Here is a 21284-nt window from a genome sequence, read left to right as displayed (position 1 = left end):
ATGTAAAGGACACTTATCACATGGTTACGTTACAGTTATATATAACCATGTGCTAGTGTCTATTTATTGTAGTTGAAATGAAGTATCAAATTCAGTCTAAAATAAGTAAAACAAATATGGTTGTGACTAATAAGATTTAGTTGCCTAAAACTTGAGATATGTAAGTAGGAATCGTTCTTAAAATTTTTAAAAAGCTAGAAGCAAGAAAAATAAATTGGCAACATTTTTATAGGAAAAACAGAGATAAACAGAAGAAGATAAAGACAAGATATTATCAAATGAATCCTCGAGCTCGGGTCTGATGAAGGCAGTTTGGACAATTGATTATACCACCAGACTAATGAGAAATTTGAGATCTCATGGCCGGAAATTGTTGGACCTAATTATTAAGCCTAATGGCTCAAATAATATATGGCAAAATGTGAAAATGAAATGGGCCTATGGTTCTTTCAAAAAGCTTTGTTGGCTTTAATGAAATGAAGTTAACAACACCCCACATTGGTTGGGAGAGTTGATTTTGAGGAGTATATATATGTCTTCATGACATGAGAGGTTAAACAGCTCAGAGGAAGAGAGAGCTCCCCACGCGCGCGCCGCCACCGCCGTCCGGCCGGCTTGGGCTTGGGTGTCGGGCCTTTGGCCCGATAAGAACTATTCTTTTTGGACCAAGTTAAGCTCAACGTTTTGCCAGTTATTTCGGGGAAAAACAGCATACAATTTTATTTAAAACGACAAGTAGTTTGTCTAAAAAATAAAAAACGTCATGCATGTTATCCTCTCGATTTAAAACGAGATAAGAGAGAGTCTTGAGGAAGAAGTTTCGGAACTCAACTTCCCTCGATCTCCGCGAGATTCTCGCCCACGTGCAGCAGCTGTTGCGGGAAGTGGGTCTTCTCCGACTCTTTAAAATATCGTCTCTCCTCTTCCTTCATTGGAGAATTTTTTTTTCATATCTCGCCTCCATGTCTATTTGCGAATACGGTTTCTTATCGTCCTCGTATTCGTTTTTATATATTCGTCTATTTTCTTAACTTCGCTTTTATTATATCGTTTACATCGGACCGGTTTTCCGGCTTTTACAATCTTAACTCAAAATCGCTTTATGTTTAAAGCTTTAATCGGGTTGATAAACGATTAATAGAAACGGGTTTTGGAACCGTGTTTGCGATTTGCTTTCTAGCATTTCCGCGAAACGTTTTGTTCTTATCTCACAACGATGTTTGCGATTTGCTATACGCTTATCCGCGAAACGTTTCTGCCTAAATGTGTTTGCGATTTGCCTTAGAGCACTTCCGCGAAACGTTTCTGGTTTATTTCATTACGCTTTGCGGATTGCTTTCTAGCATTTTCGCAAAACGTTGATACATTCTTTAAACGTTATATACATGAATCGTTTCAGTAACCGTTTTCTTAAGCGAGTTTGTGAAACATTCTAAGTCTATAAAAATGGTTTCTGTTTGCAAAACGTTTTTTCCAGACTTATATCGATATGATTTGGTTCAAATACCAAAAATAAACATCGATTTTAGACTATTATTTTCTTTAAAATAATATGTTATTTGTTGAATGGAGTACTAATCCGTTTTTTCATGTTTTCTCTACAGAAAAATGACAAACGATAACAACACCCCCATTGACACCACAGATGTCATTCAGACTCCACTCAACGCTGCAGCAACTGATGCAACTGGCGTGACAACCGCTGCAGCAACAACGAGCACTATCCTCCCTGCAGGAAATGCTGCTGATGAAACCACTCGCCGTAGCCTATTCGGTGCTGGTCTTTATCAGACGGGTTCAGTATCAGCAACTGCAAGTGGTCCGGTGGCAGTTCAAACTCCTCCGGCTGTACCTAGCTTGTTCACTCAAGGGCTGATGCCAGACAAGTTTGATGGCAAAGGCTTCAAAACGTGGCAGAAGAAGATGATGTTCTTCCTGACAACGATGAAACTGGACAAGTTCATCCAGGAGGACAAGCCCCTGATTCCGTACGGGATTGATGATGTCCACAGTCTTGCAACTGTTGACATATGGGTGCATTCCGACTTCATCTGTAAAGGTTACATTTTGGGTCGTCTCATTGACCCATTGTACCGTGTCTACTGTGAGATCCCCACGGCGAAAGAGCTATGGAGATCACTGGACAAGAAGTACAGAGGTGAGGACGCTGGCTGCCAGAAGTATGTGGTCTCAAAGTTCCACGACTTCAAAATGGTGGATTCAAAACCCATCATGGATCAGGTGGAAGCGCTTCAGCTCATTTGCCATGAAATCGCTGCTGAAGGAATGTCCATCTGCGAGACATTCACAACTCTCAGCTTCATTGAAAAGCTTCCTCCAAGCTATGCGGATTTCAAGAACTACTTGAAGCACAAGAAGAAGAAGATGGGGCTCGAGGAGCTCATCATGAGGCTTCAGATGGAATCCAGAAACCGAATTGCTGACAAGGTCACTGCTAAGGAGCACAGTGTCAACATGGCTGAGCACAAAGGCAAAGGAAAGGCACACGCCCATTCTCCTGCCAAGCCTTCCAAAACTGCTGCAGCCCTGAAGGCTTCTGGAAAAAACTTCAAGAACAAAGGCATTGAAATCAATGCGAATGCGAATGTGGAGAAGTTCAGGGGGAAATGTCACTACTGCCACAAAGTGGGGCACAAGACTGTTGAGTGTCGCAAAAAGATCAAGGATGAGAAGGCTCAGGCAAATCTCACAGAGGAGGATCTCGTTGCTGTGGTGACTGAAGCCAACATGGTTGAAAGCAACAACCCCAAGGAATGGTGGTATGACACTGGTGCAACCACCCACATTTGCACCGATAGGGCGATGTTCAGCACCTATCAGAAAAGCATGACTGAGGAGAAGCTCAAGATGGGAAACACTGCAGTCTCCAAGATTGAAGGACGCGGCAATGTGATTTTGAAGATGACATCTGGACATGAGGTCACTCTGACGAATGTGAAGCATGTGCCTGACATGAGGAAGAACCTGGTCTCGGGAACCTTGCTCAGCAAGAATGGATTCGCCACAAATTTTGAGGCGGACAAGCTCGTGATTAGGAAAAATGGGATGTATTTGGGAAGAGGGTATGTTAAGGGTGGACTTGTCAAGTTGAATGTAATGACAGTCCCTCCGAAAGTTGTAGCTTCAAAAGTTTCAATGAATAAGAAAGAGCCAGTTGCTTATTTGGTTGAGTCTTTTAATATATGGCATGAAAGATTAGGCCATGTAAACTACAAATCTATACAAAGATTAATGAATTTAAATCTAATTCCTAAATGCAAAACAAGTAAACAAAAATGTGAAGTATGCGTACAGGCTAAGCTCACGAAAACGCCATCACCTCGTGTTGAAAGAACTAATAAACCTCTAGATTTAATTCACACAGATTTATGTGATTTAAAATACTTACAAACTAGAGGTGGTAAAAAGTACTTTGTGACCTTCATAGATGACTGCACAAAATATTGTTATGTATATTTTTACATAGCAAAGACGAAACCTTAGAAAAATTTAAAGAATTTAAACTCGAGGTCGAAAATCAGCTTAAAACAACTATTAAAGTAGTTAGAAGCGACAGAGGAGGCGAGTATGATGGTCCATTCAATGCATTCTGTAAAGAACATGGAATAATCCATCAAACTACAGCTCCTTACTCACCAGAATCTAATGGAGTTGCTGAACGCAAAAATCGAACTCTAAAAGAGATGATGAATGCAATGTTGCAGGAATCTGGGTTACCCCAGAACATGTGGGGGGAAGCATTGCTTACCACTAATTATATCCTCAACAAAATTCCACACAAAGTAACTGGCAAAACTCCATATGAATTATGGAAAGGTAATTTACCTTCGTATAAATACCTCAAAGTGTGGGGGTGCCTGGCAAAAGTTGCAGTACCGCCACCAAAGAAGGTCACTATTGGACCTAAAACAGTGGATTGCATCTTCATCGGATATGCACATAACAGTAATGCTTATCGATTTCTGGTACATAAATCTGAAATATCAGACATTCATGAAAATACAGTCATGGAATCAAGAAATGCATCTTTCTTTGAAAATATTTTTCCATATAAGGAAAAACAAGGTTCAAAACGAACTCGAGAAGAAAGAGACAATGACAAAAACTCAGAAACTGAGACAAACGTCGAGATTTCTATAAATGATATTTCAGAAAATGAAGAAAAAGATGAACCTCGAAGGAGCAAAAGAGCTCGGAAGGAAAAATCTTTTGGAGAAGATTTCCTAATGGCATTTTTAGTAGAAAATGTTCCAAAAACTTTGGCAGAAGCCATGGCTTCACCAGAAGCTCCATTCTGGAACGAAGCGGTCAGGAGTGAATTTGATTCGATCATGCAAAATTATACTTATTACATAACGGATTTACCACCTGGCTGCAAAGCATTAGGGAATAAATGGATAATGACACGAAAACCTGGTGGAAAATACAAGTCTAGGCTTGTAGTTCAAGGATTCCGACAAAAGGAAGGCCTTGACTATTTTGATACATATTCTCCAGTGACGAGAATAACATCAATAAGACTGATGATAGCAATCGCAGCCTTAAGAGACCTAGAAATCCATCAAATGGATGTAAAAACTGCTTTTCTAAATGGTGATTTAGAAGAGGAAATTTACATGAAACAACCTGAAGGTTTTGTCATTCCCGGACAGGAAGACAAAGTATGTCGACTTGTAAAGTCACTTTATGGGCTTAAACAAGCTCCTAAACAATGGCACGAAAAATTTGACAATACAATGATGTCAAATGGTTTCAAAATTAATGAATGTGACAAATGCATATACTACAAAACTACCAAAAATGCGTATGTTTTGCTATGTCTATATGTAGATGATATGCTCATTATTGGAAGCAATAAAGACATTATCAATCAAACAAAGAACATGCTCAAAGGGACATTTGAGATGAAAGACTTGGGATTAGTAGATGTAATTCTCGGGGTTAAAGTCACAAGAAATTCAAACGGAATTATCTTAACCCAATCTCATTATGCTCAAACAATATTAGAGAGATTTAAAAATTACTCTAATAGTACGGCGAAAACTCCGTTAGATCCCCAAATGCACTTGACAAAGAATTCAGGTGAAGCGGTTTCACAAAACGAGTATGCACGTGTGATCGGAAGTCTCATGTACTTGACCAATTGTACTAGACCGGATCTGGCGCATGCAGTAAACGTACTTAGTCGATATACAAGTAATCCAGGTCATACACACTGGAAAGCTATAACGAGGGTACTCAATTACTTGCGCTACACCAAAGATTTTGGGCTTCACTATGGTAAAGAACCAGCAGTTTTAGAAGGATACAGTGATGCTAACTGGATATCAGATTCTAAAAACTCAAAATCCACGAGTGGATATGTCTTTACACTAGGAGGAGCAGCAATATCATGGAAATCTACCAAACAAACAGTGTTAGCCAGATCTACCATGGAATCTGAGTTCATAGCCTTAGACAAAGCAGCAGAAGAAGCTGAATGGCTTAGAAATTTTTTGGAAGATATTCCTATGTGGGAGAAACCTGTGCCAGCTATACGCATACATTGTGATAGTCAATCAGCAATAGCTCGGGCTCAGAATAATCTCTACAATGGAAAATCTCGTCACATCAGAAGACGACATAAAACCATTAGACAACTTATCTCAACTGGTGTAATCACAATAGACTACATCAAATCGGCTGACAACCTAGCGGATCCATTTACTAAAGGTTTGCCACGAGATGTTGTTGCTAAATCATCAAAAGGAATGGGTTTAAAGCCTATAACGAATGAGGATGCTTGATGGCAACCCTACCTATCATGACTGGAGATCCCAAGACGTAGGTTCAAAGGGAAAACAAAATCAAACAGAATCTAACCAAAGCACTTGAGACAAAGTAGTCTATTCCCAGCTCCTAAGATGATAAAAGTGCTAACAAATGTGTGAAGGATAAGCATAAGCTTTTAATGATTCCATAGCTTCTAAGCGGGTATTACTCAATACTTTTCATGGTCAATCACCTAATGAGTGTGAAATGGGGCCGTTTCTAGGAGAATGAATGCAAGGCTATATTCTCTAAGTTCACTCATGAAAACCAGGAATAGTTCAGGGCCACAATGAACACAATAGAGAACTAAGTTCTACGAGAAAATGAAGCTGCGTTATGCCTGTTGTCTCGGTTTACATAAAACACCGGTTGGTTCAAGACATCATGTTCACCTTCTGGTAAAGTAAACCCGACAGATATTAACTATGAGTGGTTCAAGGCTTAAAAATGCCACCAACTCAAACACAGTGAATTTTTCGCAAACACTCTCGATAAGTCTGTCTAGTCTAATCATGATTAGAATAAGTATAGTTTTTCTTTAGAGTCTATCGAGTCTGCATTTAGTCTGCATATGTTTTAGAAGAGTCATTTCTATTCATGTGGGGGATTGTTGGACCTAATTATTAAGCCTAATGGCTCAAATAATATATGACAAAGTGTGAAAATGAAATGGGCCTATGGGTTCTTTCAAAAAGCCTTGTTGGCTTTAATGAAATGAAGTTAACAACATCCCAAATTGGTTGGGAGAGTTGATTTTGAGGAGTATATATATGTCTTCATGACATGAGAGGTTAAACAGCTCAGAGGAAGAGAGAGCTCCCCACGCGCGCGGCGCCGCCGCCGTCCGGCTCGGCTCGGCTCGGCTCGGCTTGGGCTTGGGCTTGGGCTTGGGCTTGGGCTTGGGCTTGGGCTTGGGCTTGGGCTTGGGCTTGGGCTTGGGCTTGGGCTTGGGCTTGGGTGGAGGGCCTTTGGCCCGATAAGAACTATTCTTTTTGGACCAAGTTAAGCTTAACGTTTTGCCAGTTATTTTGGGAAAAAACAGCATACAATTTTATTTAAAACGACAAGTAGTTTGTCTAAAAAATAAAAAACGTCATGCATGTTATCCTCTCGATTTAAAACGAGATAAGAGAGAGTCTTGAGGAAGAAGTTTCGGAACTCAACTTCCCTCGATCTCCGCGCGATTCTCGCCCACGTGCAGCAGCTGTTGCGGGAAGTGGGTCTTCTCCGACTCTTTAAAATATCGTCTCTCCTGTTCTTTCATTGGAGAATTTTTTTTTTCCTGATCGAAATCCAACAGCAAAAAATCCCTCTGCGTAAGTCTATATTGCGAGAGTGTTTCGTAGAGTTTATAGTTCGATAGGGCGATCACGAGTGAGGCGTGATTCGTCTGCCATGGTTGTATCCTGGGAATCTATATTCGTACAGTCCCGTCTCACTAACGGAGCGAATATTTTGAGTTAAGGAAAGAGATCATATCTCGCCTCCATGTCTATTTGCGAATACGGTTTCTTATCGTCCTCGTATTCGTTTTTATATATTCGTCTATTTTCTTAACTTCGCTTTTATTATATCGTTTACATCGGTCCGGTTTTCCGGCTTTTACAATCTTAACTCAAAATCGCTTTATGTTTAAAGCTTTAATCGGGTTGATAAACGATTAATAGAAACGGGTTTTGGAACCGTGTTTGCGATTTGCTTTCTAGCATTTCCGCAACGTTTTGTTCTTATCTCACAGCGATGTTTGCGATTTGCTATACGCTTATCCGCGAAACGTTTCTGCCTAAATGTGTTTGCGATTTGCCTTAGAACACTTCCGCGAAACGTGTCTGGTTTATTTCATTACGCTTTGCGGATTGCTTTCTAGCATTTTCGCAAAACGTTGATACATTCTTTAAACGTTATATACATGAATCGTTTCTGTAACCGTTTTCTTAAGCGAGTTTGTGAAACATTCTAAGTCTATAAAAATGGTTTATGCGAACGCTTTTAAGCGAGTTTGCAAAACGTTTTTTCCAGACTTATATCGATATGATTTGGTTTAAATACCAAAAATGAACATCGATTTTAGACTATTATTTTCTTTAAAATAATATGTTATTTGTTGAATGGAGTACTAATCCGTTTTTTCATGTTTTCTCTACAGAAAAATGACAAACGATAACAACACCCCCATTGACACCACAGATGTCATTCAGACTTAATAAACCTCTAGATTTAATTCACACAGATTTATGTGATTTAAAATACTTACAAACTAGAGGTGGTAAAAAGTACTTTGTGACCTTCATAGATGACTGTACAAAATATTGTTATGTATATTTACTACATAGCAAAGACGAAACCTTTAAAAAATTTAAAGAATTTAAACTCGAGGTCGAAAATCAGCTTAAAACAACTATTAAAGTAGTTAGAAGCGACAGAGGAGGCGAGTATGATGGTCCATTCAATGCATTCTGTAAAGAACATGGAATAATCCATCAAACTACAGCTCCTTACTCACCAGAATCTAATGGAGTTGCTGAATGCAAAAATCGAACTCTAAAAGAGATGATGAATGCAATGTTGCAGGAATCTGGGTTACCCCAGAACATGTGGGGGGAAGCATTGCTTACCACTAATTATATCCTCAACAAAATTCCACACAAAGTAACTGGCAAAACTCCATATGAATTATGGAAAGGTAATTTACCTTCGTATAAATACCTCAAAGTGTGGGGGTGCCTGGCAAAAGTTGCAGTACCGCCACCAAAGAAGGTCACTATTGGACCTAAAACAGTGGATTGCATCTTCATCGGATATGCACATAACAGTAATGCTTATCGATTTCTGGTACATAAATCTGAAATATCAGACATTCATGAAAATACAGTCATGGAATCAAGAAATGCATCTTTCTTTGAAAATATTTTTCCATATAAGGAAAAACAAGGTTCAAAACGAACTCGAGAAGAAAGAGACAATGACAAAAGCTCTGAAACTGAGACAAACGTCGAGATTTCTATAAATGATATTTCAGAAAATGAAGAAAAAGATGAACCTCGAAGGAGCAAAAGAGCTCGGAAGGAAAAATCTTTTGGAGAAGATTTCCTAATGGCATTTTTAGTAGAAAATGTTCCAAAAACTTTGGCAGAAGCCATGGCTTCACCAGAAGCTCCATTCTGGAACGAAGCGGTCAGGAGTGAATTTGATTCGATCATGCAAAATTATACTTATTACATAACGGATTTACCACCTGGCTGCAAAGCATTAGGGAATAAATGGATAATGACACGAAAACCTGGTGGAAAATACAAGTCTAGGCTTGTAGTTCAAGGATTCCGACAAAAGGAAGGCCTTGACTATTTTGATACATATTCTCCAGTGATGAGAATAACATCAATAAGACTGATGATAGCAATCGCAGCCTTAAGAGACCTAGAAATCCATCAAATGGATGTAAAAACTGCTTTTCTAAATGGGGATTTAGAAGAAGAAATTTACATGAAACAACCTGAAGGTTTTGTCATTCCCGGACAGGAAGACAAAGTATGTCGACTTGTAAAGTCACTTTATGGGCTTAAACAAGCTCCTAAACAATGGCACGAAAAATTTGACAATACAATGATGTCAAATGGTTTCAAAATTAATGAATGTGACAAATGCATATACTACAAAACTACCAAAAATGCGTATGTTTTGCTATGTCTATATATAGATGATATGCTCATTATTGGAAGCAATAAAGACATTATCAATCAAACAAAGAACATGCTCAAAGGGACATTTGAGATGAAAGACTTGGGATTAGTACATGTAATTCTCGGGGTTAAAGTCACAAGAAATTCAAACGGAATTATCTTAACCCAATCGCATTATGCTCAAACAATATTAGAGAGATTTAAAAATTACTCTAATAGTACGGCGAAAACTCCGTTAGATCCCCAAATGCACTTGACAAAGAATTCAGGTGAAGCGGTTTCACAAAACGAGTATGCACGTGTGATCGGAAGTCTCATGTACTTGACCAATTGTACTAGACCGGATCTGGCGCATGCAGTAAACGTACTTAGTCGATATACAAGTAATCCAGGTCATACACACTGGAAAGCTATAACGAGGGTACTCAATTACTTGCGCTACACCAAAGATTTTGGGCTTCACTATGGTAAAGAACCAGCAGTTTTAGAAGGATACAGTGATGCTAACTGGATATCAGATTCTAAAAACTCAAAATCCACGAGTGGATATGTCTTTACACTAGGAGGAGCAGCAATATCATGGAAATCTACCAAACAAACAGTGTTAGCCAGATCTACCATGGAATCTGAGTTCATAGTATTAGACAAAGCAGCAGAAGAAGATGAATGGCTTAGAAATTTTTTGGAAGATATTCCTATGTGGGAGAAACCTGTGCCAGCTATACGCATACATTGTGATAGTCAATCAGCAATAGCTCGGGCTCAGAATAATCTCTACAATGGAAAATCCCGTCACATCAGAAGACGACATAAAACCATTAGACAACTTATCTCAACTGGTGTAATCACAATTGACTACATCAAATCGGCTGACAACCTAGCGGATCCATTTACTAAAGGTTTGCCGCGAGATGTTGTTGCTAAATCATCAAAAGGAATGGGTTTAAAGCCTATAACGAATGAGGATGCTTGATGGCAACCCTACCTATCATGACTGGAGATCCCAAGACGTAGGTTCAAAGGGAAAACAAAATCAAACAGAATCTAACCAAAGCACTTGAGACAAAGTAGTCTATTCCCAGCTCCTAAGATGATAAAAGTGCTAACAAATGTGTGAAGGATAAGCATAAGCTTTTAATGATTCCATAGCTTCTAAGCAGGGTATTACTCAATACTTTTCATGGTCAATCACCTAATGAGTGTGAAATGGGGCCGTTTCTAGGAGAATGAATGCAAGGCTATATTCTCTAAGTTCACTCATGAAAACCAGGAATAGTTCAGGGCCACAATGAACACAATAGAGAACTAAGTTCTACGAGAAAATGAAGTTGCGTTATGCATGTTGTCTCGGTTTACATAAAACACCGGTTGGTTCAAGACATCATGTTCACCTTCTGGTAAAGTAAACCCGACAGATATTAACTATGAGTGGTTCAAGGCTTAAAAATGCCACCAACTCAAACACAGTGAATTTTTCGCAAACACTCTCGATAAGTCTGTCTAGTCTAATCATGATTAGAATAAGTATAGTTTTTCTTTAGAGTCTATCGAGTCTGCATTTAGTCTGCATATGTTTTAGAAGAGTCATTTCTATTCATGTGGGGGATTGTTGGACCTAATTATTAAGCCTAATGGCTCAAATAATATATGGCAAAATGTGAAAATGAAATGGGCCTATGGGTTCTTTCAAAAAGCCTTGTTGGCTTTAATGAAATGAAGTTAACAACATCCCACATTGGTTGGGAGAGTTGATTTTGAGGAGTATATATATGTCTTCATGACATGAGAGGTTAAACAGCTCAGAGGAAGAGAGAGCTCCCCACGCGCGCGCCGCCTCCGCCGTCCGGCCGGCTCGGCTTGGGCTTGGGCTTGGGTGTCGGGCCTTTGGCCCGATAAGAACTATTCTTTTTGGACCAAGTTAAGCTCAACGTTTTGCCAGTTATTTCGGGAAAAAACAGCATACAATTTTATTTAAAACGACAAGTAGTTTGTCTAAAAAATAAAAAATGTCATGCATGTTATCCTCTCGATTTAAAACGAGATAAGAGAGAGTCTTGAGGAAGAAGTTTCGGAACTCAACTTCCCTCGATCTCCGCGAGATTCTCGCCCACGTGCAGCAGCTGTTGCGGGAAGTGGGTCTTCTCCGACTCTTTAAAATATCGTCTCTCCTCTTCCTTCATTGGAGAATTTTTTTTTTCCTGATCGAAATCCAACAGCAAAAAATCCCTCTGCGTAAGTCTATATTGCGAGAGTGTTTCGTAGAGTTTATAGTTCGATAGGGCGATCACGAGTGAGGCGTGATTCGTCTGCCATGGTTGTATCCTGGGAATCTATATTCGTACAGTCCCGTCTCACTAACGGAGCGAATATTTTGAGTTAAGGAAAGAGATCATATCTCGCCTCCATGTCTATTTGCGAATACGGTTTCTTATCGTCCTCGTATTCGTTTTTATATATTCGTCTATTTTCTTAACTTCGCTTTTATTATATCGTTTACATCGGTCCGGTTTTCCGGCTTTTACAGAAATAACTAAGAACTGAAAATGGCTGTAAAACTCCGCTTCCCCCGCTTTGCTCAATGACTGGCACTCTATATAAGCAAAGAATGATAAGAAGAGAAGGATAAGTCATAGCTGCCAATTCATACTACAAACTTTTCTCTAATTTCAAACACTTTGCTTTCTTTCATTTACTATCCCTTCCAAACTTGGTTCAAGCTTATATTATCATTGTTTCTATGTTTACTCATCAACTAAATAAAATATTATTTTGGCATTTTTTTTTTTTTTGATAAAAGTTTATTTTGGCATTTTGCTTTCTATTAAAAGTCCAAACCTGCATTCTTCTGTTTGTCAGCCGAATCTGATCTGTAATTTTATTTACAATTTTGATAGTTGATCGTGTTAGCGTTAACAATTATAAAACTTGGATGATCATGTTAGCATTAACAATTATAAATTTTGGATGGTTTTGTTTTCTCTGTATCCGATTTTTCAACCAACGACTTAGTTGTTGTTAGAATACCTCCGTTGAGAGGTTTTCACGAGAATATTTTATAATATAAATAAAAAAATAGAATCGAAAAGAGAGAAGTTAATTAAATAGCTAAATTACATTTAAATATTAATATTTTTTTTTGTTTGAGATATTTTTGAAGTATTTAATATTGACCACTCGTAATTAAAATAAATGAAAATAAACAGAAAATGGAAAAAGAAACAAAAAGAGTTTCCGGATAGAAAAAACGATGAAATGGTAGATATAAAAATTAGTATTTTACTCTTTTAATAAAAAATAATTCTGACAAGCTCTCATAGTTTCTACTCTAGAAATCAAGTTCTTGAAAGTAAGATTGTATGAACTCACAAAATAAGAACTCTTCTTATTAATCTCTTGAGGAAATTATCTCAAAACTTCAAGCTCTCAAACTCATAAAACTCACAAGTTATGCTACACATTAGCATATCCTTATATATGACTCTAAACTTCCTAAACTCATTAGGAATAACCAAATAAGATATTTCCTAATCCTTATAGATAACCACAACACTTTAGGATTAGGTAGCTTGTATCTAAAGCTACTTCAAGCTTAATCCAACATTCTCCCCTCTAAGCTTGAAGCTCTCTTCCGCCAAGTTCTTCATCCCAATGAAGTCTCTCATCTCCTTGAACTTAATCTTTCCTAAAGCCTTTGTCAAGATATCAGCCTTCTGTTTGTCTCCGGGTACATGTTCTACTCCCACCTGTCCATTTTCTACACATTCTCTTATAAAATGGTATCTCTTGTGTATGTGTTTACTCCTTCCATGAAAGACCGGGTTTCTTGTTAGAGCAATTGCAGACGATTATCAATTCGAATGATCACTCTTTCACTTGGCTGGTTCGTTATTTCGCTAAGCAGGTCTTGTAGCCAAATAGCTTGTCTTGCGGCTTCTGTCCCTGCCATAAACTCTGCCTCACACGAAGATAGAGCGACCGTATCCTGTTTCTGCGAGCACCAAGTGATTGGGCTCTCTCCAAGGTAAAAGATGTGGCCTGTCGTACTTCTCCCATCATCTGGATCAGATACATAACTGCTATCGCTGTATCCTAAGAGCTTCGGTACTCCTTGTGTTGATCGTTCAAACGTTAACCCATACGAGACGCTTCCACGCAAGTACCGCAATATCTGCTTCATCGCAATCCAATGTGACTCACGCGGACTTTGCATGAAACGTGACAGAACTCCCACACTATATGCGAGATCAGGCCGTGTGTGGATAAGGTATCGCAAGCATCCGATGTTTCTTCTAAACCTCGTCACGTCTATTTCTTTTTCTTGTTCTGCTTTCGACAGCTTTAGACCACTTTCCATAGGAGTTTGAACAGAATTACATTTATCCATTCCATCATCTTCTAGTATCTTCATTGCATATCTTCTTTGCACAAGCGTGATCCCGTTCTGATGTTGACACACCTCAATGCCAAGGTAATATGTAAGCTTGCCAAGGTCGCTCATATCAAATTTGGTTGACATCCTCTCCTTGAACTCTCCGATGAGCTTGATGTTGGTACCGGTTACAAACAGGTCGTCAACGTAGACTGCAACCACTAGTATGTCGCCTTTTACTGTCTTCTGATATACTGAGGGTTCTTTTGAGCACTTCTTGAATCCAAGCTCACAGAGGATTTGATTCAACTTGTGGTTCCAACTCGCGGTGCTTGCCGGAGCCCATATAATGCTTTGTTAAGCTTGTAAACTTTTCTTTCTTCTCCCCTCTTCTCATAACCCTCAGGTTGCTTAACATAGACTGTTTCTTTTAATTCTCCATGCAGTAACGCTGTCTTTACATCTAAGTGGTGAACTTCCCATCCGTTTGTCGCAGCTAGGTTGACGAGAAGTCTTATTGTCTCTAGTCGAGCTACTGGCGCGAAGACCTCATCATAATCGATTCCATGTCGTTGCACGTATCCTTTTGCAACTAACCTTGACTAATACTTGTTAATGCTTCCATCGGCGTTGCATTTGATCTTGAACACCCACTTTAGTCCAATTGGTGTTGCCCCATAAGGAAGATCGACTAAAATCCATGTATTATTCTTTTCGATCGAATGTATCTCTTCTTCACAGGCTCGTCTCCATTCGGCTGATTCTTTAGCTTCACCATAATCTCGTGGCTCATTATTTAAATACAGGAGAATCTTTTCTCCAAGTTCTTCGGCAAGCAGTATGTAATCGTCGAGATACTTCGGTCTTGTGTGTTGTCTCTCTGATCGTCTTAACTCTTGTATCTCTTCTTCTTCACTTTCTTCTTCATTGTCTACATTCTCTATATTCTCAGATGGAGCAGTTTCGTCGTTAGTACCCTGTTCCAGATACTTTTGCTCATCATAAGAGGCGATATGATCGTCTATCCCATGATTCCCAAACGTCCCTAGCGTCACTTCAAAATTTCCCATGCTCTGTTCCTCTGTTTCGTCTGAGCTCCAATTCCAACCTTTACTTTCATCGAACACTACATCTCTGCTGACCACTACTCGACGTGTTTGTGGATCATAAAGGCGATAAGCCTTCGATCCGGGCTCTGTTCCCAAGTGTACCAGCATTCGTGCTCGATCATCCAGCTTCTTCAAGAACTTTGTGTCTACCTTTGCATACGCTATACACCCAAAAACTCTTAAGTGCTCAATGCTCGGCTTCTTATGGCGTAGTCCTTCATACGGCGTCTTCTTCTTTAATGATCGCGTGGCTACACGATTGATAAGATATGTAGAATGTCGAATAGCTTCCCCCCAAAGATAGTTTGGCATATGCATATGTTTTAGAATGCTTCTTGCCATCTCCATCAAGGTTCTGTTTCTGCGCTCCACGACACCGTTTTGTTGTGGCGTGTATGGGGCGGTTAGATGCCGCTTGATCCCGAAACTCTCGCAATATGCATCAAATTCTCTTGATACAAACTCTCCGCCTCTATCAGTTCTGAAAGTTCTTATCTTCTTTCCCGTTTCTCTTTCAACTAGAACTTTGAGTCTTTTAAACTTGCTGAATGCTTCACTTTTCTTTTATAACAACATAGTCCACATATATCTGGTATGATCATCAATAACGACAAAGATATACATGTTGCCAGTAGGTGTGTTTGGTGTTATATGTCCACAAAGATCTCCGTGAAGTAGCTCAAGTGTCTCACTTGCTCGATACGCGGTGGCTTTAGGAAATGATTTCCTTGCTTGTTTCCGAAGCAAACATGATCCACAGACTTCTTTTTCCATGCTTATCTTCGGGAGACCAAGCACGAGTTCCTTATGTATCATACCCTTCAATGACTCTGAGTTTATATGTCCTAAGCGTGCGTGCCAACGTTTTGTCTCATTAGTTGACGTCAAGTGATATCTTGCATATTTCCATTGTCTTATCCATTCACCCATGTGCATTTTGATCATATAGACTAGGATTTAACCATGTTTAGGTTGCATTTTGCATACATGAGTCCTTATCAGGTATTGGAGTACCACATGGAGTTCTTGGAGACATTTGGGTGCATTTGGAGCTCAAAAGAGGTGATAAAAGTGATCATTGGACGAGCAGTGCATGGGAGCGACCTCACCGGAGCGACACCGTGAAGTCGCTGTGACACCCTTTCAGAGCAACTTGGCCAGAGCGACACCCCGATGTCGCTCGCGTCTCCATCGCTCGGAGGCATGAGAGCGACTTGGCCAGAGCGACACCATAAGGTCGCTCCAGCTGGGAGCGACATGACCGGAGTGACACAACGAGGTTGCTCGCGAAGAGAGACCCGGAGCGACGTCTCGCAGCGACCCCTCCAGGTCGCTCCCGAAGCCTGGAGCGACCTCTCAGAGCGACTACTGGAGGTCGCTGTGCGCCTTCTGTTTGCTCGAATTCATTTCTACTCAAGGCCTTTTTGTTATTTCATTATGCACGTTTTTACTTCTGAAAACCTATGTTTTAAGTACTTTTGGCAGCCACCAGACATATTATCTTTTGTTCTAAGAAAAAACCTTTGGAAAGTTCATCTCTTGAATCATCTTTGTTCATCTAGTTATTGCAATTCTGTGTTTTCAAATTCGTTGTTGTATCCCTCTGTATGATTAATCTGAAAACCAAAATGGGTTTAAGAGGAATCATGAAGAGTAGTGAGTAATCACCATTTGAATTCATGGGTTAGGAAGATTAAGGGTGATTAGGTCAGAACTAGGATGTTTTAGAGTAGATCATTCCAAAACCTTGCTAGTAGAGTAATCATAATGCATCTTCTGAGTTAGCTTCTCAAAAGTTGATCTTAAAGCATTTCCCACCCAAAAGGTGTTCGATGAAATGTCTGAAACAACTCTTCTAAGCTTTTAGCATATTTTTGCCAAAGACATTTGTTGTTAGAAGTGCTAAGATAGCCTTAGACCTGTTAGTATTGATTGCTTTCATACTATTCAACCAAAGACATTTGTTGTTTGAAATGTGTTAGTAAATGAACATTCATCTAGACATAGAGTTTGTTTAGGATCGTGTCTAAGCTTAAGGTTGATAGTTTGATTGTTCGTCTGCCATCCTTAGTTAGAAACTTGATCACCCAAGGTCCAATTCCTATGCCCATGAGTTCTCATTTTCCTTATTTAAGAAAGTCAACTCATTTACCATTTTTATTATTCTGAAACTGCATTAGTATTAATCATTAGTTTAGAAAACCCTTAAAATCATCGGTTGCACTTAGATTAAGTAAGTATTTGCATTCTCAGTGCTTGAAATCCCTTAGAATTGGTTCGACAATCATTTATACTACAACATTTGTCTTACGAGCCTTGAAAACTCCTAATATCAAATTGGCGCCGTTGCCAAATTCTAAGTAGATTTGAACATTGAGATTTAGTCATTTGCTTGAGACTAAGTCATTTTTATTTTCTTTAGTTACTGATTCTCCTTCTTCACCTCCCTTTAATTTACAGGTGTATGAACTTGAGGAGCAGGGGTCCATCAAACCTAGTTCCAAGAGCCGCAGACATCAGAGCTTTAGAGAGAGAGTGTTCTAGAAAGAGAAGAGAAGAAGAGCAACAGTCTCACTTGCAGAGATTGGATACTGATATGGGAGACATACCTCAAAATGATGCCAAAAACGTTCCACAAAACCAACAGCTAGCAGCTCGACCCATTGGCACTTATGACCGCCCCAACATTCATGGTCATAGATAGGGAATCCGAGCACCAGCTGTAGCAGCCAACAACTTTGAGATCAAATCAGGACTCCTCAACGTGATCGAGAACAACAAGTATCATGGCTTGGCTCTAGAGGACCCATTTGATCACTTGGACAGGTTCAACAGCTACTGTGGGTTGTCAAAATCCAATGGTGTGTCTGAGGATGCCTTAAAGCTGAAGTTATTCCCTTTCTCTCTGGGGGATAAGGCACGACAGTGGGAGAAGTCTCTACCAAGTGACTCAATCACCACTTGGGATGACTGCAAGAAAGCTTTCTTGGAGAAGTTCTTCTCTACTTCAAGAACTGCTAAGATGAGAAATGAGATCTCCAGATTTCAACAGAAAGGCTTGGAAGGCTTCAGTGAAGCCTGGGAGAGATTCAAGGGCTACCAAGCTCAATGCCCACACCATGGTTTCTCTAAGGAGAGCTTGCTGAGCACATTCTACCGTGGTGCTCTTCCTAAGTACAGGGCCAGACTGGATACAACTAGCAATGGGTTCTTCTTGGGGAGAACTGAGGAAGATGCAGGAGAGCTGGTTGACAACATGGTAAAGAGTGATGCAGACTACAGTGGAGACCACGACAGAGGCAGTCGAACAGATGACAAGCAGACGAGGAGGGAGTTAAAGGCTCTCCAGGATAAGATTGACATTCTCATTGCTGATAAGGCCACCCAGGAGCAGCTGCACTTTGTTGGTAACCCAAACAAAGAAGCCACACCAGTTGTCCAGGAAGTTGATGGTTTGGAAGGGCAAGAAGAGCTGTGCTTCATCAACAACAATGGTAGCTGGTACAAGAAAGAGCCAAACTTTCAGTACAACAACTACCAACAGAGATCTTACCCCAACAACCAACAGAGTGGTTATCAGCCTCGGAACAACCAGCAAGGCAGCTATCAGCCTCAACAAAACCCTCCTCCCGGTTTCAACAACAAAGGACAACAACCTACCCAACAACAACCTACTACTTCTACCTCTACTCCTCCAGTCAGTAGCACTGATGCCCTACTAAAACAAATGTTGGAGTCTCAGACAAGAAGTGAGAAGCATGTTGGTTATGAGTTGAAAAACCTTCACGCAAAGATTGATGGAAGCTACAATGAGCTCAACAACAAGTTCAAAACCTTGGAGAACCAGTTTGCTGCCATGAACACTCAATAAAATCTCCAACAAGGTTTTTTACCTGGAAAATCTGAGCAAAACCCCAAGGAGACCATGAAAGCTATCACCCTCAGGAGTGGTAAGGAGTTACCTCAGAAAGCTCTCACCAAGGATGCTGAGAAACAAGGTGAGGGGGTTGCCATCAACATAGATGATGAAGTGGTGATTATTGATAAGAAAATCAATGATGAAATCTTGGAGAAGATTGTGGAAGCGAAAGGTAAAGGAAAGTTTGGGGAAGAGAAGAAAACAGTGAAAGATGGTGAAGTTGTTGCTCCAGCAAGTGAGAATTCTTTTGTTCCTCCTCCCTATGAACCCAAACTACCATTCTCTGGTAGATTCAAGAGGCAGCTGCTAGAGAAGTACAAAGCTCTATTTGAGAAGCAAATGATGAGTGAAGTTCAAGTCACAATGCCCATCATTGATGCTTTCATGCTAATTCCTCAATATAACAAGTTCCTGAAAGATGTTGTAGCTGCAAAGAAGAAGGAGATGGAGGGCATGATGATTCTCACTTATGAGTGCAGTGCCATCATCCAGAGGCTTGTTGTTCCAAAGAAGCTAGAAGATCCAGGATGCTTCACATTACCTTGTGCTCTTGGACCTATGGTATTTGATAGATGTCTCTGCGATTTGGGAGCTAGTGTTAGCTTGATGCCTTTATCTGTTGCTAAGAAGCTTGGTTTCACTCAGTACAAGAAGTGTAGTCTGTCTCTGGTATTGGCTGATCGTTCAGTGAAGTACCCGCTGGGTATCTTGGAGGACCTCCCCATTATGGTTGGAAAATATGAGATCCCTACAGACTTTGTGGTGCTTGAGATGGGTGAGGAAGCTGCAGATCTTTTAATCCTTGGAAGGCCTTTTTTAGCTACATCAGGAGCAATTGTTAATGTGAAAGAGGGCAAGATTGATCTCCACTTGGGTAAAGGGCATGTTCTTCACTTTGACATCAAGGAGGTAATGAAGAAACCAACAGTTCAAGGGCAAGTTTTCTACATTGAAGAGATGGATGCCCTTGCTGATGAGCTCCTTGAAGAATTGTCAATAGAAGACCCTCTACAGCATGCTTTGACGATAGAGAGGCCAGCTGAAGTGATTCAGAACCTGGAGAGTGCTGCCTATGGGATGATGTTGGATTCACACAGAGGATTTGGTAGTAAGGATCAGTATGAGGAGCTGCCTCAAATTGTCCATCAGGAAGCCTCGGTCATTCAACAAGGGGACACCCAGAAAAACGACTGGAGCGAGCTTAAGGCGCCTAAGGTGGAGCTCTCCCCAATGGTGTAAGGTATGCATTTCTTGGTCCTAATGGAACTTATCCAGTCATTATGAGTAGTGAACTTACTGAAACTGAGCTATCTGAACTTTTGAAAACACTTAAAAGATTTAGAAAAGCAATAGGTTACTCACTTGATGACATCAAGGGAATATCACCCTCTTTGTGTATGCATAGGATACATCTTGAGGATGAATCAATGACATCTATCGAGCATCAAAGAAGGTTAAATCCTAACCTGAAGGATGTTGTAAAGAAAGAGATTCTTAAACTCTTAGATGTTGGTGTTATCTACCCTATCTCAGATTCTAAATGGGTATCTCATGTGCATGTTGTGCCAAAAAAGGGTGGTGTAACTGTGATTAAAAATGACAAGGATGAATTGATACCAACAAGAACAGTCACTGGGCATAGGATGTGTATTGATTACCGCAAACTGAACTCTGCATCTAGAAAGGATCATTTTCCACTTCCATTTATTGATCAGATGCTTGAGAGACTTACAAATCATCCATTCTATTGTTTTCTTGATGGATATTCAGGATTATTCCAGATCCCCATACATCCCAATGATCAGGAGAAAACAACATTCACATGTCCTTATGGTACCTTCGCATATCGAAGAATGCCATTTGGTCTATGTAATGCTCCAGCAACCTTTCAAAGGTGCATGATGTCGATCTTTTCTGATCTGATTGAGGATGTTGTGGAGGTGCTCATGGATGATTTCTCCGTCTATGGATCTTCGTTTTCTGCTTGTTTGTCAAATTTGTGCAGGGTCCTACAGAGATGTGAAGACACCAACCTGGTGCTGAACTGGGAGAAGTGTCACTTCATGGTCAAAGAAGAGATTGTGCTGGGGCACAAGATTTCAGAGAAAGGAATTGAGGTGGATAAGGCCAAAATCGATGTTATGGTTGGTTTGCCCCCACCAAAGACAGTGAAAGACATCCGAAGTTTTCTTGGTCATGCTGGGTTTTACAGGAGATTCATAAAGGACTTCTCCATTGTTGGGGTCAAAAACGGTTACGACGAAGTAACGTCCAAATCCCCGAAGAAGAAAAACGTAGAAAAATTCTTCGACAAATACTTTTTCGAAATAGATTCTTCTTTACGAAAAATCTTTCCGGAAGAAACGCGAATCATC

At 40.1% G+C, this 21284-nt stretch overlaps 1 non-coding gene across 1 annotated transcript; it reads right to left on the bottom strand.

Moving 5' to 3' along the window:
• Positions 1-18009: 18009 nt before the first annotated feature.
• Positions 18010-18116, bottom strand: LOC125590813. Its single transcript, XR_007326815.1, has one exon. It is a non-coding gene; the product is annotated as a small nucleolar RNA R71 (small nucleolar RNA).
• Between the last annotated feature and the right edge of the window lie 3168 nt (positions 18117-21284).

Source organism: Brassica napus, chromosome C7 (genome assembly GCF_020379485.1).
Source record: "Brassica napus cultivar Da-Ae chromosome C7, Da-Ae, whole genome shotgun sequence".
NCBI classification, from domain to species: Eukaryota; Viridiplantae; Streptophyta; class Magnoliopsida; order Brassicales; family Brassicaceae; genus Brassica; species Brassica napus.
Note: the sequence above shows the minus strand (reverse complement) of the source record. Positions and strands in the feature narration are given on the sequence as shown.